This window comes from Procambarus clarkii, chromosome 7 (genome assembly GCF_040958095.1).
Source record: "Procambarus clarkii isolate CNS0578487 chromosome 7, FALCON_Pclarkii_2.0, whole genome shotgun sequence".
Taxonomy (NCBI): domain Eukaryota; kingdom Metazoa; phylum Arthropoda; class Malacostraca; order Decapoda; family Cambaridae; genus Procambarus; species Procambarus clarkii.
Genome location: NC_091156.1, coordinates 6,631,640 through 6,659,431, shown reverse-complemented (window position 1 = coordinate 6,659,431; position 27,792 = coordinate 6,631,640). Strand labels below are relative to the sequence as shown.

The following is a 27,792-nucleotide window of genomic DNA, read 5'->3' as shown; positions in this document are numbered from 1 at the left end:
AATAATGTGTCTAAAAATAAAAGAAAAAACTTAAAACATTGACAATATATAAATGCAAATTTGGAAAGTAAGGAGAACGCCACACCTGTAACACTTGTCACATCTCTTACGTCTATCTGTAACATCTATGACATCTATCTTGCGTGCCGCACTAACATATTTACCACTGATTGTCACAGCTACCATTCACGTCTTACTTGTCACACCTGCCTTGATTGCCACATCCGCCACACCTGCCACATGGGCTTGTTCCACATGTGCATAAAAAAACAGGTTAAACTGAGAACAAAAAAGGGTTTCATCATAAACAAAAAAAATAGAATATTTATTTGCAAAAAAATCCGTTTGGCTTTGTTATGTATCGTGGATGAATGTGTGATGGCTGTAAACATGACTTTCCTCAAAAGTGCTAGTATAAGTACGGCATATATATATATATATATATATATATATATATATATATATATATATATATATATATATATATATATATATATATATATATATATATATATATATATATATATATATATATATATACACATATACACACATATATATATATAATATGCCCCCTCTTCTCCTTCCTATATAATATGGGAAGTAGAAGGGGGAAGAAAGAAACCTAGCAGGGAGAAGGGGATGTTAGGAGAGAAGAGGAAAAAGAGAAGGATGGTGGATGTGGAGAAAGACCCGGGCACAGCCGGGTACTCTATCTTGAATTCATATACTCAATTACAAAGCAAATAACTTCCATAAAATTACCTCTGAACCTTCCTCAACAGCTCACCCACCTGCTCCGTATCCACCCACCTACCCCACTTTATCTAAAATCAATACACCTACCCACCCACATACTAACATTTCATCCAAATCCACACACTTACCATCTCTTTATCCACTCACCTGCCCACCATTTATCAACAATAACCCTTTATCCAAAACCCACCTTTCACCAAAAACAACCAACCCATCTACCCTTTAACAAAAATTCATCCGTCTATCACAACTTTATACAAAAAAACAATCCGCTCACCAAACTCTCACCCCCATCCTCCCCTGGCTCCATCCCACCACTATCGGTGCAAAAACAACACACACAAAGGTCAGCTACAGCATGAGAGGACAGGCTGGTAGCTACAATTCTAGCTTCAATTGGTGCAAACGTAGCGAGACAGGCGCTGGGGCAGCTGGCAGTGAATCAGCACTTCTCTCACTCCCAGCACGAGGACCAAGGTCGGGGAGGGAAGGGTGTGTATATGTGTGTGTGTGTGTGAGAGAGAGAGAGAGAGAGAGAGAGAGAGAGAGAGAGAGAGAGGAGAGAGAGAGAGAGAGAGAGAGAGAGGCGAGGAATCATATTTAGTTAAAGTAATATTTACCATAAAATTGTGAACACCAAGTAGAGTCAGTAGTTTTTGCTCTGTTCAGCCAACCGTTAAAGATAAAGTCTTACGTTAAGAAGTATTAATAGAAATCTAACATTTTATGAAGTGAATAAAGGTGACAGATTGAATGTTCCGAAGATAAGGAATTGAAGAATTTCAAGGCACTTAAAGCACAGAGGCCCGCTTATCAGTACAAAGGATCAGCACGTAGCTAAAAGTATATAAAGATATATATATATATATATATATATATATATATATATATATATATATATATATATATATATATATATATATATATATATATATATATATATATATATATATATATATATAAAGGGATAGATACACTGGGTGGAGCGAAAAATAAATGAAAGAACACAAGAACAGGAGAATAACGGAATCTACAGGTCGCATATTGACCCATAAGAGACAGCTCATGCCTATAACCACCCAAACCTATTCACATATATACTGTATTAAACTTACGCTGGTAGCAATCCTGTGATCCCGGGTACCCGATAATTTGATCCATAAAAAGAGATGGGTAAAAGTAAAGGTTTTAATATAATTTGATACACGACGAAACAGGAGACGAAAGTAGGGAAATATAGGTTCGACGCTTCACCGCGAGAGAAGTGTTGCAGGGACAGAGGTTGAGAATGCGAGAGAATGAAGGACATGCTAAAAGAAGAAGAATACCTTAAAGGAATTATTAAACAGAATATATAAATGAGTGTTAGAGAGAAATATTAGCTAGATTTAACGGATACTATCGTACATATAATTCCATCTTTATTGCTTTCCTATAGCGTGAGTGCAATTTAATGCAATTTACAATTGCAAACATGGAGTATTAATTTGTGTAATGAGGCTAATATTAGGTTATATCTGATTTTTTGTATTATTATCTTGGTTCACATGGTGGCACCTATAGAGCTCTGACATCATATCCATGGAAGATATTTTATAGGTTATATAACCTGTATAGCTAATAAAAGAAAACTTTTGACGTCATGAGACTGTGAAACCTCCCATGATTGGGCCACATATGTTACTAGGGTGGTTGACGTCACAGTGTCGACGTTCGGCCTCTGTGATTGGCACTCATTTCAGTCTTTTTTTCTATCTGAATTCATGAAAGCCGGACGGACGCAAAATTTGAGCAAAGGCAAATCTCGTTTCGTGTATATTCGACTATGAGTATATCATACCGGTACCAAATGCAGTACTTGCGTCGTCACTGGTATCAATTCATCTACTGAGTCCCCACTTTCCCTTTTCCACCCCTATTCAATTCCCCTACATCCCGTACATCATCATCCTCTGTCTATCCTTCTTTATTCCCTGTCAAACAACCATACAGCTTCTCTCTCTCTGCCCATGTTCAACCCTGGTCAATGCTGGGCGATTCCTCCTTAATCATTTTCCTCTTCCCTTTGAGTATCCATTTCTTCCCCCTTTTTCCCCTTTACAAACATGTCCATTTAACACTCAATTTGGGTTTCCTCTTCATTGGCCTCTTTGTCACCGTTTCATCCGCTCGTTTGTAACACATTCGTGTCACCTAATCACATGTATACGTCATGTATACAATGTGCTTTAATGTATGTACATTAATGGAGTGCATCAATTTTCCTCATAACCGTTCTCAAAATTAACACGTTTTCATTATTTCGAATTTGCTTTTAATGAAAAAAACGACAATGAACGGGTGAACGAGTACGTGTGTATATATATATACTGAATTCACCAACTGTGCTCGTTGGTACCAAATCTAGTCACGAAAATAACACCACACGAGACAAAGAGGTATGGCAGGAAGGGCAAAATAGCCCCGTTGAAAAACAAAGGTGCAATAGATACGCTGAGAGAGAGATTTATCAACATCATAGGCCCAAGTCTTTTTAACACTTTCCCTCTAAGCATAACATGCAAAGAGAAACAAGAGATATGAAATTTATAGCATTAACAGGCTAGAAGATGCCAAGGTGGGGCCAGGAGCTACGTCTCACTATGTAGACACCTCTGGCCTAGTTGATCATGCTTCTCAAGTATAAATAGTTATATACTGTATTACAATGTTTTAAATTCTCAATTCTTTTCAACAATATCCGAATTATCATTATTATATTTATTGATTGCAATTGATTAAAAATAAATTAACCCTACTGTTCGCTAAGAATTAAAATCTTGATTTTATAACATCATATATAATGCCAAACACCAGGAATATGCAAGTTCCAGAAGCCCTTATATCTAGTCCCTTTTGATAGACACGCTGCATCCAATGATTACATTAATTCATTGTTACAAATCGAGGCATTTAACGATAAACTTACTCTTTATTTATATTGCATCAAGAGCCTGATGCCGTAATTACTGAGTAATAAAGCCTTGTACTACTTCTTTGAGAACCTGTAAGTTTTTCTATCATCCTCCTCCCTTTAATAAACCAGTATATCAGAGCAACGTATTATATCGGTAATATAAGACCATATTCTTGGATAAAATATGCTGGCTGTGAATTAAGGCTCACCGGTAAATGATAGTGGCCGTATATTATGTCCGAGCCATGATTATCCCACACGGATGAAGAAGTGTTTATAAGAATCCTCGTTGTCAGCTGTTGCAGTAAAAACAAGACTAGCAGCACGAAGATAGCTACGGTGCATTATAAAGCACTATTACCAAGACTGAGACAATGTGGAGAGAGAGAGAGAGAGAGAGAGAGAGAGAGGGAGAGGGAGAGAGAGAGAGAGAGAGAGAGAGAGAGAGAGAGAGAGAGAGAGAGAGAGAGAGAGAGAGAGAGAGAGAGAGAGAGAGAGAGAGAGAGAGAGAGAGATCAAAGAATATGGTAAAGCATTTAGTTAATCACATGATGTTAAGTGTGAAGTACAGTTCGTGGAGGCAGACTGTCTGAAGGGTTCGGGAACCTGTGCAGCAGACAATTGAATGATAAGGGATGAGGCCCAAGATCTGTTAGAAGGACATTAAATAGCTGAAACTAAGAGACAACGAAAGGAAAAGCGAAATCAAGGACAAATGATAAAAACATCAGATTCCCTGAGGAATTTGTAAAGTTGTTAAAGAGTAAATGTTCATTATAAAGCAGAGCAGAAGAACAGGACATGGATGGAGACTGGAGGTGGGAAGAGTAACATTGATGTAAAAGAATACTTGTTCAGTAAGTGTAAGAGCAGTGATGAAAGTCAATAGAGAAGAGGGGACAGTAGAAGTTTATTTAATAAATTGTTTCAGAAGCAAATACGACAAGAAAAAATGCATTGAATTAGACACCCAACAGCTGGTAAGACGGGGCCCAGGAATTTGCGCTCGACTCAACAAAAACATTTAAACGAATACAGTTGCATAAATACATTCATGCACACACGTGTGTGAGGATTGTAAATCGTAAAGAGTTTATGTTTTTGTTCAAATGTTTTACAGCTGATTGTATCTACAGGCAAACGTACACCTGTTGCCACTAAGTTCAAACAAAAACGAACAAAGCATCACTCAAAAGAACTGTTTGAATACACACATTCGAACTGTATAACACACAAGGGAGCTGAATCGTTCGTCTGGCACTGTAGTTGAATAGGTTGCCTTGGGAGCTAGAAGTCAGGGAGAGCTGAGAGAGGAAGCGGGGGAGAGGGTGATGCAAGCAGTAAGAGAAGTAGAACAGAAAAAAGGTGTAGATAGGGAAAAGTGTGGATAGTTCGTGGGAGAGAGTTAATGAGAAAGATCAGGAGATGAAGTAGGATGAGAGGTAAACTGAATAGTGGAGATAGATATGTCAAGAAACGGGGGGAGAATTGGGAAGTAAGGGAGGAGAGAGATGTAGAGAGAGAAAGAGAGGAAGGATAGAGATGTAGAGAGAGAGAGAGAGAGAGAGAGAGAGAGAGAGAAAGAGAGAGAGAGAGAGAGAGAGAGAGAGAGAGAGAGAGAGAGAGAGAGAGAGAGAGAGAGAGAGAGAGAGAGAGAGAGAGAGAGAGAGAGAGAGAGAGAGAGAGAGAGAGAGAGAGGGGGGGAAAGAGTGCTTACCTAACAATCATTATGAAGAAACGAAGTCTAGCCCTTAATGCCCCACTACCTAGCCTTTACGTACCAGTTGCACAAGAATTTAACTTTCCTGAGGTTCTAAATCCTTTGTCGAATCTCGCCTTAAATTGTGGGTAGAGGTGGCTTCCACTGCTTCTTCGTTCAATGTATTCTACTTGCTGGCCACCGGAACAGGGGTGGAAATAATGTGTCTGCAAATATTTGTGCATAGATTTTGGGGTTTGTCTTTTACAAAGGTGTTGATTCCAGGTCTGTGCTACATATTCTAGCGTTGGTCTTACAAAGGCACTATATATATATTGACTGTTCTGAAAGATTCCTTATTTAGGTATTGCGATATTTACCTGAAACAGCTTTTCGTCTTTCAACTTCCTGTAATTTATCTAAATTCCTCGTAGGAGGTTAACATTCCTAGTTAACTTTGTGCCATTTGCAAATATTGACCTGTAAATCCTTCGGATAGATCATTCGCAAAAATTAAGAATAACAGTGGAACTAGGACTGATGATATTCCTAAATGGTGTTGTAGCGAAGGTGCAGCAATAACACAAGGAGATAGATAAACATGAGAGAGGCTGATGAAAACATCTAATTGTATCACTATCAATCGATCTGAGTGTGTGTGTGTGTGTGTGTGTGTGTGTGTGTGTGTGTGTGTGTGTGTGTGTGTGTGTGTGTTTGTTTGTGTGTGTGTTTGTGTGTATATACTATTTGTGTCTGCAGGATTGAGCTATTAGCTCTTGGACCCCTGCTTTCAAACCAATCTAATTTTCCTCTATAATATTTACTACATATAAATAAATAAATAAATAAATAAATGTATCTACTAGTGTACATATAGTTCTTTCTAACATACACACACATTCCCAGGAAGCAACCCGTAGCAGCTGTCTAACTCCTAGGTACCTATTTACTGCTAGGTGAATAGGAGCATCAGGGGGAAAGAAACGCTGCCCATTTATTTACGCCTCCACCGGGGATTGAACCCGGGCCCTTAGGACAACGAATCCCGAGCGCTGTCTGTGTTAGAGAGAGACATACCACTTATGTCGAGTATTTTATAGCAAATCTTACATTCCTTCGTTCTGAACACATATCAGTGACCTCAAGGCGCATTTACTACCGGAAAACCGGCACATGTCCGGAAGTAGGGAGTTGAGGGCACAATACCCACAGGGTACAAGGTAGGGTATCAGGTGACAAGACAACAAATGCTGATGGGAGCAATCCAGGTGTCTTCCATGTTGGCCAGAATGGGAAATATCCGAAACACACATAATAGGAACGGCACTTCGTCCACAGTCTACCTGCATCTCACTTGCTGGTGCTGTGAAACACTCCCTGTGTAATCATTCCCTGTTAATTCTAGATAAATCGCTTTGTAGAAAGTTGAATCAATGTAAGTTAATAGTCCACTCTTGGTATTGAGATTACGGCACTGTCTTAGTATAGAGGTTCCTGCTCTGTACGTGGTGTTGTCCGTACTCTGTACTTGGTTTCAGAATTTGACGTAGGGGCCCGTGTATTGTATTTGGCACATGTTCTGAAATACGCGACTATGCAATATATATACGTATATATACATATGTACGCAGCAAGAACTAGTTATATAACCAGTCAGAAAGCCTGATACGTTGTAATCACCAAATTGCCGAGAAGAATATTAAACTATATGCAACTTACTTGGTATTCAAAGTCCATGTTACTGAGAGAAATCACTCTCCCTCCCTAGTGCTACATCCGCTTTCCAATTCCCACTTGCCTACTGATGAATTACAAACGAAACGAAAAAATTCAGTTATGAGTGTTAGTTAATCAATAGGACGGGACTTAGTACATCTCTTCATCATTGAAAGATGTGCACGTTCCACTTGCATTCCTCCTAGCCACCAGCGTTCATGCTTGAAATGAATCAAACTTTGGCTTCAAATTTTTAAGAAGGCCAAGATCGTAACTGAACACATGAAGAAAATCCGAGAATTCAACTAAAAGCTTTAGATTTACATCCTTGCTTGCAGTTGCTCAAACGTTATCTAGAAAACAAATTTTTTGTCTTGAGGAAAAACCTTCATGTGAGCAATTTGGAAATTTTAAGATATTGAGATCCTCTAGATAATTAAAATAAAAAGCATAATTGATACAGTATGCTATTGAAGATGATTATAATATGGAACAAGATTTCGTGGAGAGATTGTTAAGTACGTAAAAGCAGATGATCTAGTCAAATTGATTAGTTTTGATAACCAAACCACACACCAGAAGATTAGGAGACGACGACGTTTCGGTCCATCCTGGACCGAATCCTAGACCGAAAGCAAGACGAATTTGTACATCAATTTTAATTTATTTATTATTGTTTAATGTAAATGGAATTAAAATTTATTATTACTAAAAAAAATGGAGAATACCAAAACATGAATCAATGAAATAACCTCCCAAACAAAACATCCTTGGGTGATTCTGTATATCGGATTACCTTATCAGTCTTAATCTTGGGAACAGTTATGGCCTGGAATTAAACTGGAACATAGAATTTCCAATTTCGACAACTTCAAAACTCCCTTTTTCCCAGTGAAAAAATAATTGGCCATCATCTCCAATGTTACAGAAGGAAAGAACAGCTCAATATATTCCAGTAAAAATATAAAGGTGCTGTAGCCAAAGGATAAACATAAAATCAGTTAAATCAAAAGAATATGCCAGCATATTAATACAGTTTGCAGCTCTCAAGGATTATTCAGCCCACTAACCACACGCAGGATGGGTATGGAGCCCACTAACCACACGCAGGATGGGTATGGAGCCCACTAACCACACGCAGGATGGGTATGGAGCCCACTAACCACACGCAGGATGGGTATGGAGCCCACTAACCACACGCAGGATGGGTATGGAGCCCACTAACCACACACAGGATGGGTATGGAGCCCACTAACCACACACAGGAGGGGTATGGGGCCCACTAACCACACTCTGGATGGATATGGAGATCCATATCCATCTTGTGGTGGATCTAGCTCTAACTCTATACCCACAGGATGAGTATAGAGCTTAACTACTCACAGGATGGGTACAGAGCCACTTACCACTCACAGGATGGGTACAGAGCCTGGATGGATGAAGTATGAAGCTCACTAACCCCTCACCGGATGAGGATGGACTGCTTAATAAGTTAAATGAATTAAAAACTGGCGTTGAGCTTAAGGCCGAACAAGCACAGGAGGGTTAAAACCTGGAACAGGTATTATTTCATTAGCATGTTTTATATATTATTACATTTCAGTGTTTGGTGTTATTAAATCATTAATACAGAGATATATCAAGTACTTAGACTTTTATATATAAAGTCCTTAGACTTTAAACGTCTTTCACTAGTTTCATGTTCGGCTTAAGACCTAAGACCTATCAACTTCTGGAAGGTTATTAAGGAAACCCACGAGTATTATCTACTTGAGGTTATCTTAAGATGATTTCGGGGCTTAGTGTCCTGACTGAATAACCATCAAGTACTGTATACTTTGGGTGTTGACATCCGAAGTGTATATACCTCAGAGTCTTAACTCTCAGTGTATATACACCGAGAAGTGGAGTACACTTTTCGGAGTCTATCCCTGACGATTTTTCACTGGAAATATTAGTAATAATATACATAATAACAGAAGCAGCTATGAGGTTAACAATGTCAAAGAAAAATAGTATTTCAGTCATAACGATTCAACTCTCAGGCCTAATCTTTAAAGATGGTTCTCTGATGCTTATATCTTAGAGATCGTTCTTAGACATAAGCTTTGAAGGTGGTTGTGTTATGTCTTAATCTTTTAGATGATTCACTTACAGGTTCTTCTCCTCTTGTATAAATCACAAAGGTGGTTTTCCTAGGAAAAAATCTTTGAGGTGGTCCTTTTAGGTCTAAATCTTAAAGGCTTACATATACAAGAAGGAAATGGATAAGATTATTAATTAGAATCAAATAGAACCAAGGTCAACATAGATTTTGATTGGGAAAATCCTGTCTTCACCACTTACTCAACAACTATGACATAGTCACGGAAACATTAGAGGAATAACAATTTGTTGATGCTGTCCAAACGGACTTTACTAAGGCATGTGATTATTGTGATCATGGAGTGATAGCCCATAAAATGAAATAACTTGAAATAACAGGTAAAGTAAGGCAATAGTTATCCAGTTTCCTGTCAAACTGTATGAACAGACTAACAATCCATCAAACAAAATCAAACCCAAGTACAATGAAAAGGTCTGTACGACAGAGCACAGTCCTCGCACCACTGCTTTCTTATTCTCAAAACAGATTAAATAAAAATACAAGCCACAGCTAGATGTCACCTTTTGCAGACGATCCAAAAATCAGCATAAAATGTACTTCTGTAGACGACATTGAAAAACAACAAACCGATATCAATAGATTCTTCGACTGGCCAACTGAAAATAACGTGATGTTTAACTGTGATAAATTCAATAATATACTTAGATCCCCACATAGAAAAAACATAGAATAATAATAATAATAATAATAATAATAATAATAATAATATTAATAATGGCAGATGACTTAACATTTAGTGAGCATAACAAAGTACAGAATAATCCAGAAATTTTTTTAAGATGGGAAATTATTTCGACCTTCTTAAAGCTCCCCAAACTTTCTCTCTATAAAGAATAGACCGGTATCATATAATATATACGTGGAAGTTACTGGAAGGCCCGGTCCGAAATTTGCACAGTAGGATAACAACAAACTGAAGTTAACGGCATGGTAGGAAATGCAGAATAAAGCCAGTGAAGAGAAGGGGCGCCATAGGCACACTCACAGAACACTTTATTAATATCAGAGCTATTCAGTATCCTCTCAGCAAACGTTACAAATAGTACCAAAACAAAAGTAGGAGCGTTCAACATAAATTAGACATGCTCCAGCAAGACGTACCGGACCAACCAGGCTGTAGTGGATATGTGGATCTGCTGGCTGTTCTAAGCAACAATTTTTGGACCAAATTATCACGTGAGAGAGAAGACGAAGTCCCAGAACCCCCTTTAGATATATTCCAGGTAGGGAAATATTTGGCCTTGAGCTATAATTTGATATACATCCTAATACTATATAGATTTAAATTGTATATATATTTTTGTAAGGTATTTGTCATTGTTTGGTGTTGGGGGGTAAAGTGCTAACAACTTCTGGTTGGTTATTAAGGTCATATATCCAACAAATATATGTAAAGTCCGTCCAGAACAAAATAATATTTTCAGTTTATATGTACACTAAAAGGTATATATACACACACCAATGTATATATATACAATGAGATGCACATCTCATTGTATATATACATAGATGTATAGGTGTATAGGTCCCAGTGTTGAATTCGTTCACTTATTAATACTATATAATTTGCTACTCGTGCTTACGAAAAATAAAGTCGGGAACACACAACAACCGCGCGCATTCATACACATTTACACATATACTGAATATATAAACAATAAACATACGTATACATACATATATGAGCACAAACATCAGCTTCTATCGGGCTTCCGCTCACTTAGTAATCCCATACCAAACAAATGTCAGCTGTGATCGTCACCCCCATCAATACCGTTGTATCTCGCCTACATTCTTCCCGGGGAGAGAGAGAGAGAGAGAGAGAGAGAGAGAGAGAGAGAGAGAGAGAGAGAGAGAGAGAGAGAGAGAGAGAGAGAGAGAGAGAGAGAGAGAGAGAGAGAGAGCGGGAGGAAGGAAGGAGAGATAGGTGAGCTAGAGAGAAAGAGAAGATGTAGATAAATAAGACCGAAAAAGAGAGAGAGAGTAAGAGAAGATAAGAAAGAGAGCTATGGTCTTGGCCTTATGAAACAGACCAGCTAGACTATGCGCGCACTTCCCCTGCCTCTCTCCGTATTGACACCTACTAGGTAGCTTGCTATATTGACCTATTGTATACTATTTTAATCCTTTGAATCTCGTTTTCCCCCCTTTTTCTACCCATGTTGTTGATGATACGTACCTGTAACGAGAAAGCAGAGTAGTTCCATACATATCAACACAAGGATCCACACATCTGCCGCAGCAAGGGAAATTTCCTTAGTTACCGCCATCGACGGAGCCAAGGGAAGCCGCCATTTTGAAAATCATCACTCATTCGATCGCCATCACATTACCCTTTTCATACAGTTTTGTCACATTTTACTATATTATGAACCATTATTCTATCAATTGCAAGTGGCATGAGGCACTGGCTTGGTGAAGAGAGAGAGAGAGAGATGCTTTCAAGAGAGGATTAGAAAGGAAAATCGGACATGTCTCTACGAAACCCAGGGACCGTTATGCGTGGCGGGGAGTGGATGGTCCGTTTTAGGGGAGGGGAGGGTAGGGAAGGAGAGGAGGGTTAGGGTAAAGGAAGAGGCCAGGCTGGGGGAATGTTGGAACCCCTCCCTTCCACCCTCATCCCTCCCACCACGCATTGATCGCCCTGCACACTATACACAACTCTCTTCCTCTTCCACCAAGACTCCACTCCCTCCTCTCCACTAGCCACTTCTCCGCTGAACACTCCACGCGCGCTCCACAGCCACCACTCTCACCTCCACCGCTCCTTGCAACACACTGCACCCTTCCACTGTGAAAATCGGCACTGGAGTGAGCCGTGGGCAGGCGAGCCAGCTCCTCTGTAGCGTCTGGTAATGGGTACTCGTAAATTTGAACCAAATGTGGGACGTGAATCGTGGCCATAAATTTTATTACTCTGCCCCCTACGGCCCAGGCGGCGTCTACCACCACCTCGGACTTCACTCCAACGTTGGTTAGGACTGCGGTGACGTCACCACACAATACCACATGACTCACGGTGGGGGAAGCGTTCGTCTGCAGGCCGGCCAGTTCCCGTTGCAACCCGGCCTGCCGACGCAACGGCGATGCGTCTGGTGGGTGGTGGTAACGGGGTCAGGAGCGCCGTCACAAGAGAGGCATAACCCCCACTCCCTCCCCACCCCAACGACTCCGCCAGCTGAACTCATGAATGAAAGGAAACGTCGACACTCCCTGTTGGCTGTTTTGGCCGTGAATTTGATATTGTTTGAGGCGTTTTCCAGGGAGCGAGCGATTGATTTGTGAGTGCGGCCAGGCTCGTAATGAGAGGTTCTTAGCGCTGGCGGTGAGAATAGAACGAAAAGGGTGGTTTGGAAGGTTTTTGTATCGGTGAGGCGTCGTCCGGCTGAAAGTGAGCTTACTATGTTTCTAATGTATTGTTCAGGGTTTATGGTGCTTTTATGGGCGTTGGCTAACAGGTTAGGAGGACAGGATGCACATACTGTTTTATAACTGTACAGAGAGTCGTATCTAAAAGTGTTACTTCTGCTCTACACACTAGGCCAGAGTGTAGTTTATATATATATATATATATATATATATATATATATATATATATATATATATATATATATATATATATATATATTATCATCAGCATCATCACACCTGATCCTTGAGCAACAGGTGTCGGTGTATGAGAGCGTCTCCAGCAAGATGTACATCAATAAGAGGGCCGCGAGACAGAGGGGAGACGGTACTTAACTGTCGTAGCACGCTAGCGTTCCTCGCTCAAGCTTCCACACACTCACACACATACACACACCTACACCACACGAAACCTTCCACACCACATCCACTCAAACTACACGCGCCCGAACATATTATAAACACCAACCATACCAAACACCTCCCATTAACACTACTTGCACACACCAACCCACACCATGGGCGCTCACTCATGCCACACGCACCCACTTACGCCACACTCACGCACCTAGACCACACACACACACAGAACAACCAACACCACCACACTCACAGACACACTGTATCAGTTGATACAGAGAATCTGTACATCAGTTGCTTGACAGTTGACAGGCGGGACCAAAGAGCCAGAGCTCAACCCCTACAAGCACAACTAGGTGAGTACAAGGTAAATATTTACTGTTACGTGAACAGAGACATGAAAAGAAACGTGCCCAACCATTTCTGTCCCGTCCGGAAATCGAACCCGGGAATCAAGATTGAGAATCGAGAACGAATCAAACTGTACTACGTTTGTTTCGTAGTACAGTTTGTAACTGTAGATATCAATAACTTGATATCATTATATTATATAAGGCACAGAACACTATTAGGTAAAGGCACTCAAGCGCGAGCAAGTATTAAGGAGGACGTCCCCATCAAAGGGTCCATTTACGGCCCGTAAAATGTGACAAGAACCCAGAGAATGACGAATATTCATTGAAGGTGGCACATATTGACGCTATGGCACTCCGCGGCACCACACCCCCTCGCGTCTCTCCCAGACATTAATGGGGAATTTGTTTCTGGTTTTATGGCCTTTAATAAATGATGAAATTGTCTCTTCCATCTTGAATGTAAATGTGGAATGTGAATCTGAATGAATTTTGTATCTGTATTTCTCATATTACTCCCGACCTAACATGCTATTATAGCTTCTTTGGAAATTATGAATGGAATTGGAGCCAGATTCACGAAGCAGTTACGCAAGTACTTACGAACCTGTACATCTTTTGTCAATCTTTGGCGGCTTTGTTTACAATTATTAAACAGTTAATGAGCTCCGAAGCAGAAGGAGGCTGTTTATAACAATAACAACAGTTGATTGGCTAGCTTTCATGCTTGTAAACTGTTTAATATATGTAACCAAAGCCGTCAAAGATTGAGGAAAGATGTACAGGTTCGTAAGTACTTGCGTAACTGCTTTGTGAATCTGGCCTTTGGTCTCTACAACCTACTCCATTGCTTTCATTACGTACCGTCTGACTTGTCTCGTCACCTGGTCCCATTCTCGTCACTTTACACTTGCTGGTGTTGAAATCCAGTAGCCATATTCACTTGTTTCGTGTGTATTCACCTATTTGCACCTGGAGGATTGAGTTTTAGCTCATTGACCACGCTTTTCTACCCACCTATAGACTAACGTAATACTTCAGACCTAAGAAAAATGTGCAAGTTGGACTTATTTTCTCTACCTTGAGGTTACCTTGAGGTTACCTTGAGGTGTTTTCGGGGCTTAGCGTCCCCGCGGCCCGGTCGTCGACCAGATCTCCGACAAGGTGAAGAGGGGCAGTGAATGGACGTAGTCCAAACGCTAAATGAGCTTCTCATTTTTGAGTGTGTTAATATCTAATAAGTCAACCATTATTGGCTAGGGTTTGAATTTCTTTCATTTGTTCAACTAGCAAAAAAAAGACCTTTAAGACACCTAAATAAAGAGGTCCTTCACTTCACTAAATACCACCTACGTGAGACTGCACCTAGATAATGCAGCCCAAACGTGTACACAGCAGAACAATTGCATACACAAAGTGAAATAGGTAAAGAGGATTACAACGAGGCTCGTCTTAGCATTGCGAGTGATGAAGAAACACTGAAAGAACTAGAAATGAGGATAAAGAGAGGAGACATTGCATAGACATAAAATAATTAGGGGGATTAACAAGTGAAAGTCTAAATATTCACATTATATACAAATATAGCAAGTGGGCATAGATGGAGTCATGATTAACAGAATACAATACATATATTAGGAATTTGTTTAACGTAATAGTAGGAAAACGGAGTGAACTAATCTAGCTGGTTATAGAAGCTAACTCCATCCAAATTATCAAGAGTATGCATGACTGAAAAGTAATAGCTCAAGAGTCATTATTAAGACAACACAGCGACCAGAACACCCGGGTTCCAAGAGTGCAAGTACAAAGACGTGAGTACAAATATTTGAGTCTAGTAAACACAAAACAGGTGGCAGGTTACGTATCACTTGAACCATTTAACATCAAATTAACACACAGCCGTTTTCGAGGCGTCAGACTGACACAAGAGTCGTCACCATAAACATCTCGGGAAGGCAGAGTAGACCACACACTTTTTTGCACCATAAAACTCCGGTCATTCCAACAGTCACCTGCTGGCCAACCATATTTGTCTATCGGGACATTTCCGCGGTGACTCGTATAATGGTACAAATCATTAACATTTTAATTTATTCGGTAGTGATTTACTATAAACTTATATTATTGGTTTTCTTTTTTGTGATATTGACACAGTTAAAAGATATTTTAATATAAATAAATTTCATTAGAAATTTGTATCAACTGAAATATGTTATAAAATTAAATGAACCGTTTTGAGTGAGGGAAATGTTTATGTATTAAATTATATAAACATGTGTAACTATAATTGAGAATAAAGGAGTCTCAGCATAAAATTTTGAGCGGAAGAAATTACTTTTGAGAGAATTCTCCACAGAAAATGAGAGGTCGTATTTTAGCTAAGCGTTCCGAACGTACTCAATAACTCGGCTGGACGTTCTAAATGTGCGAATAGAGATCAATACCACCGCTTCGTGTTCTAGGTATGTGAATAGAGATCAGTACCTTAGCTCGGTGTTCCAAATATGCTAATGAGTGTTCGAAATATGTGAACTATGTGCAGCTGGTCTAGGTAGGTGTTAGTAATGAGGGGAATATGCTCCGGCAACTTCGGGTATTATATGCAAACTGCTGACACCTGTAAGCTACCCAAAAGGCGAGTGCGACAATTTATAGCGTGTAGTTCGCTAATTAAGAGGCCATTAGATGGCAAAAGGATAATTTACAACCTCACATTATACTTTTATTGCTGTCCCACACCCACCATGGTGGCTTCTTCCTCTCTACCTGCCTTGTAAATAACGTAATAGTTTTATTGTGTCCTCTGAGAAATATATATATATATATATATATATATATATATATATATATATATATATATATTTATATATATATATATATATATATATATATATATATATATATATATATATATATATTTAGTACCAATATCCGAAACCGTGATAATATCCCCTTAACGTTTGAATATTTTGCACCCTGTACACCAGTTGTCTGACGGTTGAGAGGCGGGACCAAAGAGCCGAAGCTCAACCCCCGCAAGCACAACCTGGCTTGTACTGTTCCAATTCCCACTCTCATATATCCGACCAGCCCTTCTCTCCTTCATGTAGTAGTACATTCAACTTTCTCCTCTCCGTGACAGGGGCAGCCCTCTCCGTGACAGGGGCAGTCCTCTCAGTGCCAGGGGCAGCCCTCTCAGTGTCAGGGGCAGCCCTCTCAGTGCCAGGGACAGCCCTCTCAGTGTCAGGGGCAGCCCTCTCAGTGTCAGGGGCAGCCCTCTCAGTGTCAGGGACAGCCCTCTCAGTGCCAGGGGCAGCCCTCTCAGTGACAGGGGCAGCCCTCTCAGTGTCAGGGGCAGCCCTCTCAGTGTCAGGGGCAGCCCTCTCAGTGACAGGGGCAGCCCTCTCAGTGCCAGGGGCAGCCCTCTCAGTGACAGGGGCAGCCCTCTCAGTGACAGGGGCAGCCCTCTCAGTGTCAGGGGGCCAGCATGTGGTGGGGGAGGCTATTAAAAAGCTATGAAAACCTCTCCTACACCAGGTGGCATCTGACGCCCCAACGCGGGAGGTAATAGTTTTATTGTCCCGGTAATCTCTACCGCCCCCCCCCCCATCCACCCCATCCCCTGCCTCCTCCACCCCATCCACTGCCTCTGCACCCTATCCTCTGCCTCTCCACCCCATCCTCTACCTCTCAATCCCATCCCCCTGCTTCCTCTACCCCATTCCCTGCCTCCTCCACACCATCCCCACCCTCCTCCACCTAAGTGTCCACAGATCTGGGCAATAGTCTAGTAAGAGGTAGCACGGAAACTCGCTGGAGAACGATTCTTGAGGTTATCTTGAGATAATTTCGGGGCTTTAGTGTCCCCGCGGCCCGGTCCTCGACCAGGCCTCCACCCCCAGGAAGCAGCCCGTGACAGCTGACTAACACCCAGGTACCTATTTACTGCTAGGTAACTGGGGCATAGGGTGAAAGAAACTCTGCCCATTGTTTCTCGCCGGCACCTGGGATCGAACCCAGGACCACAGGAACACAATTCCAGCGTGCTGTCCGCTCGGCCGACCGGCTCCCCCCTAATAAAATATATAGTCTAATGAAAAGTAGTATCGGAATCGGTTGGGTGAAAATCGATAGTCTTATTAGTTGTGATGTGATGATGACTAACAGTTACAAGTTGCAACCTTTTCAAATGGTCTGTTGCCAGCAGGTTTTTCAGATGAGGATTTAACTTCAAAGGGAACAACTTAACAACTAATAGGACTGGTGTCCTAGTGCCCTAAGACCTTAACTGCTCATTCGAAAGAGGAATTGTCTGAAATATAAATAAAACTATTACATATTAGCATGTTATACATCTTTGGACATGGGTTTGGTTAGGTGTTCAGGTTCGTTTGGGAGTTATTTGCATTTTTAAGTAAGTGAAAGAGTTCCGACTCAGACGTCGTGAGCGAAGCACTGTTCGAAAAATGTTCGAACGTCATCATTTGTGAGTCGTGTGAACCGCTCGTCCTCATCAATGAAGGCCAAATGCTCGTTAATCCAGATGTCAAACCCCTTGTTTATGAATAAAAAATGTTTACACACTACTCACAACAGATGACATTCGAACGGAATCGAACCCGGGATCCCTGATTATTAGTCGAGAACGGAGTTAAATGTACTAGAAGACCCAACGGATGTGAAACCACTGGTGGTCATGAATCCCGGTCACACAAAACCAACTCGCATCAGCCACGACTCCTCGTGAACAGATTGCAGGGTCTTCGCTACTGACCACTCCGAAATAATGACTGCGGTTTAGGGAAATAAAAATCACCGCACTATTGACGCATCCAAAGACTAATGATTATCGGCTCCGTTACACGAGGTGGGAAGTTATCTTGAGGTTATCTTGAGATGATTTCGGGACTTAGCGTCCACGCGGCCCGGTCCTCGACCAGGGCCTCCTTTTTGTTACATACCCCCAGGAAGCAGCCCGTAGCAGCTGTCTAACTCTTAGGTACCTATTTACTGCTAGGTGATCAGGTACATCAGGGATAAAGAAACTTGCCAATTTGTTTCCGCTTCCACCGGGGATCGAATCCGGAACCTCAGGACTATGGATCCTGAGCGCTGTCCATTCAGCTATCAGGCCCTCTCAGAATTCCTAGGCTCTAGGTGTTCACAACCACTGAGGCTGCATTTTCATTACTGTGTGGTAATGGAGAGGACGAGTCATACTGCGTCTAGACTCTAGAACGTCTGCCAGAGGGTGAGGGGTGAGTGGAGGGGTGAGTGGAGGGGTGAGTGGGGGGTGAGTGGAGGGGTGAGTGGGGGGGTGAGGGGAGGGGGGTTAAGAGGAGGGCAATAAACATACACACACTCCAGCCGGCTCCTAAGCCGCTGCCACATGTGAAGCACTGTTGCCACATGTCTCGGTAACTTGCCAACGCTCGCCGGCACCACAAACAAAGCTCGAGTGATGAAGCTAATGTTCTCTACTGCTTGATGCGGCTGATTGACGGCTTCTAGCTCAACTTAAATGATTATACAGATGTTACACACGCGCGTGCGCATGCACACATGCACACTGCCTCCATCACTCCTTGATGTAGGTAATCACTATGATCACTACCTACAAAATTCTCAGAGGAATTGACTGGGTAGATAGGGATAAACTGTTTAACACGGGTGGTACGCGAACAAGGGGACACAGGTGGAAACTGAGTACCCAAATGAGCCACAGGGACATTAGAAAGAACATTTTCAGTGTCAGAGTAGTGAACAGATGGAATGCATTAGGCAGTGATGTGGTGGAGGCTGACTCCATACACAGTTTCAAATGTAGATATGACAGAGCCCAGTAGGCTCAGGAATCTGTACACCAGTTGACTGACAGTACAGAGGCGGGACCAAAGAGCCGAAGCTCAACACAACTAGGTGAATACAAGCTCAGAGATGACGTATGTAGTCTGGCTTCACAAACTTGACAGACTTATATGAATTAGGGGACAAAGGCAAACTGCATATTAATGCATTGTCAGAAAGTCGTCGACTCAGTGCCACACACAAGTTAGATTAGTTTAGTTCATTTATTATGCACCCCATACCCATCTTGTGGGTAGTGGAAAGGGTTACAGAGGCACATAATGGACTCAGGGACTGAACCCCAATGCATTAAGTCATAAAAGCAGGCGGGAAAGGTAGGAAAGGTGTTCCAGTTAATTAGGGAGTATCTAATCAATAAAAGATGTAAGATGTTGCCAGCAAAATACTTCAAACGTTGCAATAAGTCACAAAAAGCATGGAAAGGGCGCCTGACAGCTGGGTGGACAGCGCTTCAGATTCGTAGTCCTGAGGTTCCGGGTTCGATCCCCGGTGGAGGCGGAGACAAATGGGCAAAATGTTTCTTTCACCCTGATGCCCCTGTTTCCCAGCAGTAAATAGGTACCTTGGAGTTAGACAGCTGCTACGGGCTGCTTCCTGGGGGTCTAGACATGGTCGAAGACCGGGCCGCGGGGACACTAAGCCCCGAAATCTTCTCAAGATAACATCAAGATAAAGAATTAATGCGTAGAAGTTACAGCATTAACTAGATAAACTGAACGAATGGCCCAAGAGTGATTAATTAATTGGATGCGTTGTGTCGGGGACATGGAGCATGTGTACATATATAATTTGGCTGGTGTCGAGGTCCTCCCAAGGTTGAACCCTTGCTCCTCCCCAAGATGTAACCCCACAACCGTTGCCTAACTCCCGGCCACCATCTCTCTGCTAGATGAACAGAGGCATTAGTTGATAATAAACGCGTCTATCCGTTTCTGCCCGATTAATAAATAATCCAAAGATACTGAAATGAGCTAAACGGGAGGTATTTCAGATTAGCTCACTAGAAAGCACGAATAGAAGACAAGATAAGAGGCATGATAAGACCTGCAAACACATGTAGGTGAGTAAATACACACACACACACACACACACACACACACACACACACACACGCACCCTTAATACAACATTTGTGAAACCCATTGTAAATTAAGAATGCTTCCCAGCATGGGTCCCCAACAATCAATGTATGTCTGTCTATTGGTGCTGTGTTCGTGTGTGTGTGTCTCTCTCTCTCTCTCTCTCTCTCTCATTTTCTCTCGTGATATATATATATATATATATATATATATATATATATATATATATATATATATATATATATATATATATATATATATATATATATATATATATATATATATATATGTGTGTGTGTATATCACGAAAATAAACACGTGATTAAAAATGAAACAGGAATTTCCTTAAGTACTTTCGTATATTAATACATCTTCAGAAGGAGTCATGATTTGGGTTCTAGGGATATATATATATATATATATATATATATATATATATATATATATATATATATATATATATATATATATATATATATATATATATATATATATATATATATAAAGAGAGTGGTAGAAGTTGTAGAAGACAGTATGTGGCAGTGCACGTGGGAGCACTGGCTCCCACGTTGTTCCCGGAGAGGAGGGGCAGTGGGGGGTGGAGGGGGGAAGGTTAGAACGCCGGGGTGCGGGGGTGGGAGCGGGAAGATCAGTAGGCACGGTTAATGGTACGGGGGGACGGGGTGGTCGGTTTGGGTAGAGAGTAGCAGGGTTGGAGAACCTGGTTGAGATCAGTGTTTGGGGAGCATATTGGGGTTTGTGGAAGCCGGATTGGGGATATGAATAGGGGTGGAGTGATAGAAATTGATTTGGGTTCTAGGGTTAAGAGAATGGGGGAAGGGGGTCGCTATTAGGGGTAATAGTTACCATAGCAGCAACTATTACCAAGTTACCATGATCATGGTAATGATACCTTACCTTGAGGTGATTTCGGGGCTCAGCGACCCCGCGGTTCGGTCGTAGACCAGTCCTCCTCGTTGCTGGGTAGTCAACCAGGCTGTTGGACGCGGCAGCTCGCAGCCTGACGTATGAATCTCAGCCTGGTTGATCAGATATAATGGTGGTTACTATAATAGAGTCGTTGCAGGTATGCAGGTAACTATGGTAATATCATGTCAAGGGCAGTTGGGTTTGACTGTTTAGTCTATGGTTCCAGTTCACGTCCCTGGAGCAAGAGTTGCAGATTCTCTTCCTTGAACATCACAGTGTATGCCATGGGTCACCAGGTTACCTTGATGTATACTTGTGTGGAGGTTAGGTTTGTCCTTTATCCTTGCTAAGCTCGTAAGATTCCCAGCGTTATCATGTTTCTTCTGTCATTGAGGTTATCTTGAGATGATTTCGGGGCTTAGCGTACCTCGACCAGGCCTCCTTTTTGCTCACAACCCCCCCCGAAACAGCCCGTAGCAGCTGTCTAACTCCCAGGTACCTATTTACTGCTAGGTAACAGGGGCATCAGGTTGAAAGAAACTCTGCCCATTTGTTTCCGCCTCCATCGGTGATCGAAGCCGGAAACGCAGGACTACGAATCCGAAGCGCTGTCCGCTCAGCTGTCAGGCCCCTAGGATGATACAACACGAATTCATGTGTGTTGATCTATGCCAAACTTGAAAAGGTAAAGTATCCCAGGTGACAGTATCCGTAGAACGTACCCAAAGCCGGGTCGGTGAGGATAGAGGGGGAGGGGGGCAATATGTTGTTGTTTAAGATTCAGCTACTCTGAACAAAATGTTCCCAGTAGCACGGGTTATGGTGAGCCCGTAGTGGTCTTACCTGGCACAGGAGCGGGGCTGTCGGGGGTGGGCAGTATTCGGAGAAAGTACCCCTGGGGTTAATGTTCAAGTGGACAGTACCCCGAGGATAATACTCAGGGGACAATAACCTAGGAGGATTGTAGCCCTGCATATAAACGCTTTTCACGAAGGAGACCCCTATGTTTTTTCTTTGTTGTTTTTGTTCCATATTTTCTTTGTTCCGTATCTAATTGTTTTTGGAGTTCAGTTCATTCGGAAGTTGAATATTCAAATCTAGAATTATACAACTACTATTTTTCTGCACATTTTGTGTGCAACCGCTTTATAGTGACATATGACGAAGGTTTGTGTGAAATCCATGAATATTACATCGAAATTTTGCTTGTATTCCAAATCAACAATCTCTAAAACCAGGCTTCAAAAGAGCAGGAATTGGATAACACGACCTTATCTGTTGAGCTCTTGGTTTATTTAAAAACATAAGAAGAGAAACATGAAGATGATTACCAAGACGCAGTGGAAGAGGAGTGTGAGGCAGCGGCTTAAGACGAGAAGTGCAATTTACTTGCAGATGGGACCAGGCCCCTTAATTATCGACCTAATAAGGGGCTTTAATTAAGATGAAGCGCGGTAGCTCAGAAACCAAGTAAAACTGAACTCTCTTAAGATGTATTCCAAGGACTAGAGTTTCCGACCACGCCTTGGAAAAACTTGGGGATCGCCTTTTGTCTTTTACGGCACCAGAGGTAGATAATTTGGGTGGCCCATTGCTGGCGTTCAGCGGTTCTCCCGGAGGCCCAGGCCTTGATAGACGAGAACTGCTTTGCCCAGCTGACGGGGGACAAGACGTTGGCTCCTGTTGACACTTAATCAGGTAGTTGACCTTTCCTCGGCGTTTCTGCTTATATCTAAGGCACGACACGTAGTGGTACTGATAGTGCAGCAAGCAATTACTATGATTTGTTTATATAGCAAGAGTGATTTGAAAGTTATATGGTTTTCAGCATTAATTCAGTGGCCTTACATTAAATTGATTCCAAGGACTTCATTTCACAGCGTCTTAATTTCAATCGGGTTGTTAGTGTTGGCTGCTGGCTGTCCGACGTAAGTACTGCAGTATTATTTAAGAAGTGTATTTTCATAGGATTTCATCAAATCTAACATTTGATTTGATAAAGACCTTACAGAAGAAACTTTATTCGCAAAAGAGCTTAATCTCTGCTAAGTGATTAATATAATAATCATATTAATTTTAATAACTCACCTGCATATTGCAGGAATTCTTTCTTCTGATAGTCTGTCTGTCTGTCTGTCTGTCTCTGTCTCTGTCTCTCTCTCTCTCTCTCTCTCTCTCTCTCTCTCTCTCTCTCTCTCTCTCTCTCTCTCTCTCTCTCTCTCTCTCTCTCTCTCTCTCTCAATAAAGTAATGTATTCCACCAAATGTAACATAATAATGTTGACATCACGATACGGACCTAAGTAATATATCTTGCTCGACGAGAATGCTGAATGGTTCGTGATAGTAATTGGCACAGGGTTTAAGGGTTCGTAATTGGTACGGTACGAGTGTAATAGGATCAGTGCTTGATGGTTTGTTATGCGAGAGAGAGAGTAATTAGGAAACTTTAATGGCTTGTAATTGGTAGAGAGTTCAATATTTTCACTCTTTAGAATATTCGTAATGGGCACGAGCGTGTGTTAGCAGTTTTAGTGACTTGTATTAAGCAGAATGCAGAATATTCTATATGCAGGCGATGAGTCACAATAACGTGGCTAAAGTATGTTGACCAGACCACACACTAGAAGGTGAAGGGACGACGACGTTTCGGTCCATCCTGGACCATTCTCAAGTCGATTGTGAGATCGACTTGATTTGTCGACACAATCGACTTAAGATTGGTCCAGAACGGACCGAAACGTCGTCGTCCCTTCACCTACTAGTGTGTGGTCTGGTCAACAGAATACTCTACTTCCAATTAATTTCCATATTTAAGCCATATGCAGCTTTCCCCATTAAATTTCTTATATTTTTCCTTTCCTTTCCATTTATCCCCCTCTACTACCAGCCAAACTAATATAGGTTACCATTATAACATTCGCCAATCCTTGCTTCCATTATCCTCTACATTAGGACTGCACTTTGACTGCTCACTTTTTGTATGGTCTGTGTTCGATCCCTCTATATCAAGAGAGGCTGGACACTGTTCTTTCTCTCTCTGTTTGTCCTTTGTACTCGTCTAGTAGTTTACCCCTGATAATTACCTTATCTTCTCCGTTATCACGACTACCGTTTGCATTTATTAACCACATTAAGTACTCTTAAAAACAACTAACGTCGTCTCCTGTACTAATATGCCAATTACTTTTACGAACGAATTAGCATTTTTTTTATTTAGTCACACGCTGGCCCAATGCTTTCTCCTGATAATTATCCTCACTATTGCAAACACCATAACTATCGACCTTCTGCAGATACACAAAGAATTCGAACGTGAAGAAACCACAGGGCGGGTTGGCGGGGCATGTGGAGCTAGACCTGACTTCGTCTTCACTTTTAGGTAAACAATATCGGCTGCATTTCCTCCATTCCCCCCAACCATCTTCCCCCTAACACCACACCATCCTGCCTCCTCCTCCTCCTCCACCTAACCACAGAGAACCGCAAGCCCTCCCCTCCAACCCCAACGCCCTCCCCTCCAACCCCCGACGCCCTCCCCTCCAACCCCCGACGCCCTCCCCTCCAACCCCCGACGCCCTTCCCCATCCTCCCTGGAGTGAGGGAGCCCGAGGGCTGTGTTAAGTAAGAACGTCCCGGGTCTGGTCCGACCACTATCATAAATCAACTGTCTGCTTTCTGCTTGCCGGGTCAGGGAGGAGTGGGGGCGAGCAGGACCATGGGTCCTATAAGTGCACTGAATCGCCTTTCTTTTCCGTTTGGCTTCCTGGAATCCCCCGTCTCGCTGTTTCAGAAAACCCTTATCCCGGGGATTCAGAGCTCGGAAATGGTACTACGCCTGTACCTCAGACAATAACAGGGATTCGATTCTCCTCCCTCGTGTCGCTTATATAAATCAGTTCGAGCATTCAAGATTTCCATTCCCACTGAACGATGCTCTTTGATATTGGCGACGGGGTCACCGCCTACTCAAAGATGAGGAAAATCAGGCGCTCCAGCGGTTACCTTTAAGATGATGATGAAGGAACTCCTGGAGCCGACGTGGCCCAAGGTCTTACCTGTAGAGAAAAACAACATGTTAATTATTGACTTATTTTATTGTCTATTTTGTGATCTAGTTCTGAAGATACTTAAAATATTGGCTAAAGTACACATCATAAATGAATAATGCATGCAATGCGTGTTTTGCTCTACATGTATACTTACATGCATTGGCTCTACAAAATATATACCAAGTTTTCTTACAGAAGTACATGAGAGTCCATCATGCATGTCCTTGAGAGTATATACCCCCTGAATTTACTTTAAAGTAATTAATAGGTTTGTGTGTAAACTTGAGTGGACAGCTCTCAGGAGTCGTGGTCCCTGTGGCCCGAGTTCGATACCCTGGAAATGTGCAGCGTTTCTTTCACCCTGGTGCACCTGTTCACCTGGCAGTAAATAGGTACCTAGGAGTTAGACAGCTGCTACGAGCTGCTTCCTGTGGATGTTTGTGAGTGTGTGTGTGTGTGTGTGTGTGTGTGTGTGTGTGTGTGTGTGTGTGTGTGTGTGTGCGCGCGCGCTCGCGTGTGTTAGAGAGTAGTAGTAGACAATATAAGAGGAAAAATAGATTGGCTAGAAAGACTGTGTCCAAGAGCTAAATTGCTCGATTCTGCAGACACAAATAGTAAATACACCCACAGCCAGACGTAGGGGCTGGGGGTAGCAGAAGTGGGGCCCCAGGTCACAACATGTACTGACGAGGACATTACTACTCATAATAGCCACAAATGAGGGCGTCCAACATCCCGAAGGGGGACACCCAGAAGGGAAGTGAGCCTGGTGGCCCTCCCCCTTGATGGGCCGACCAGGTAGTGAAGGTGATGGGGCGGGTTGGTACGAGAGGGTGAAGGTGAAGAGTGATGATGGGGGAGAGAGGGAAGATGGGTTATGTGAAGGTGGGATGAGTGAGATAATTTCTTGGGTTATGATGACCAGGCAGGAAATAATGGGGGAAGGAGGGTAAGGGGGGGGGGGTAAGGTTATAGCAGGCGATGACGAAGAGAGGGAATATGACGAGTAGGCCTATAATGATAGTGATGATGGACCAATTGGGAAGAGGATAGGAAGGTCTATTATGATGGTGATGATAATCCAGTGAGAAGAGGGGTGGTTAGCCCCTATTATGATAGTGATGATGTGCCAGCAGAAGGAGAATAAGTAGGCCTATAAATGGGTAATGTTGGGCTATTTAGAGGATGGTGAGAAGGCTTATAATGACAGTAGTAGTAGTATTAGTGGTGAGGGAAATGATGTTGTGGAAACATGATTAGACTCACAACTCTGAACCAGATGAGGGCAATTTTAGGGTTCAGGTGCAAGGAAAGATGATTAGTAGGTGAGTAATGTATAGGTATACATTATATACTGAACATCATTGTACATATACATCAGGAGAAGGATATGTATAATGAGGGGGTGATGATTCCATAAATGACGAAGGATGGGGAAAATGAGAACTGAAAATGTGTGTGTAAAGATATGGTGTGGTGAGAAAGAAAACGATGATGGATGCAGGTGAGAATAATGAAGGACAGTTGTATGATGATAGAGTAATGTGGGTGAGAACGTGATATGGTATGTTGATGGCTGATGGTGAGAAAGTGACTAAATGAAATTATGATAAAAGGAGGATGGTGGGAAGTACACGTGGATGACATACACACACGAACGCATACACACAGACACACACATACACAGTTTCAAATGTAGAGTTAATAGAGCCTAATAGGCTCCAGAATCTGTACACCAGTTGATTGACAGTTGAGAAGCGGGACCAAAGGACCAAAGCTCAACCTCCACAAGCACAACTATGTGAATACACACACACTCACACACACACACTCACACTCACACTCAAACATGATACATTTTAACGACAATACAAGATCTTAAGAGAAATTTACCATCTAATGTAGTAATGTATTTTGTAGATTACACTGGGAAATAAAGGACCAGCACGGGTGAGTAGAATGAAGTACCATTAAATTGTTAATTTCCTAGATGGGACACTGAGGGAGAGAAATTTCAGAGAAATAACAACACAGTATGATCGATTACACAACCAGAAACTATAATAAGCTGAAGAAAGAGTCATACCTACTCACGTAAGAAATTATATGAACAATAATTAATCTTACAATGGTTTGAAAGGGAGTTTCTGGAGACAAAAGGATGAAGCCAAAGCCATGGAAGTAATTCGCCAAGAAAAAACAGAATAGAACCATAACGTTAGCAAGAAAACTATCAGTAAACATTAAGGAATAAGATAGAGTGGGAAAGAATATTCTGTTAAAAAAATTGTTGGAGATATGAAATCAAAGATGAACCTCCAAATCTGGTTTATTAATCCTGATTGAGTCGCATACAGAGCAGTTGAAATATAATACAGCTTAAGTGAAAATAAACCAGATATGATTGCATCAGTTGGAAACAACCCAAAGGAGATCTTAAATG

The 27,792-nt window shown here is 41.9% G+C and overlaps 1 long non-coding RNA gene across 2 annotated transcripts in view; it reads right to left on the bottom strand.

The window, feature by feature from the left end:
* Window positions 1-27,792, bottom strand: part of LOC123761328 (uncharacterized) — a 57,756-nt gene that overhangs the window by 5,089 nt on the left and 24,875 nt on the right. Inside the window, exon 1 of one of the 2 annotated variants that reach the window (XR_006773217.2) lies at window positions 11,477-12,202. The exons of the other annotated variant lie outside the window; for it this stretch is intronic. This is a non-coding gene — a long non-coding RNA (uncharacterized lncRNA). Of the gene's footprint in view, window positions 1-11,476; window positions 12,203-27,792 lie in introns of those variants that run through there. 2 annotated transcript variants of the gene reach the window in all.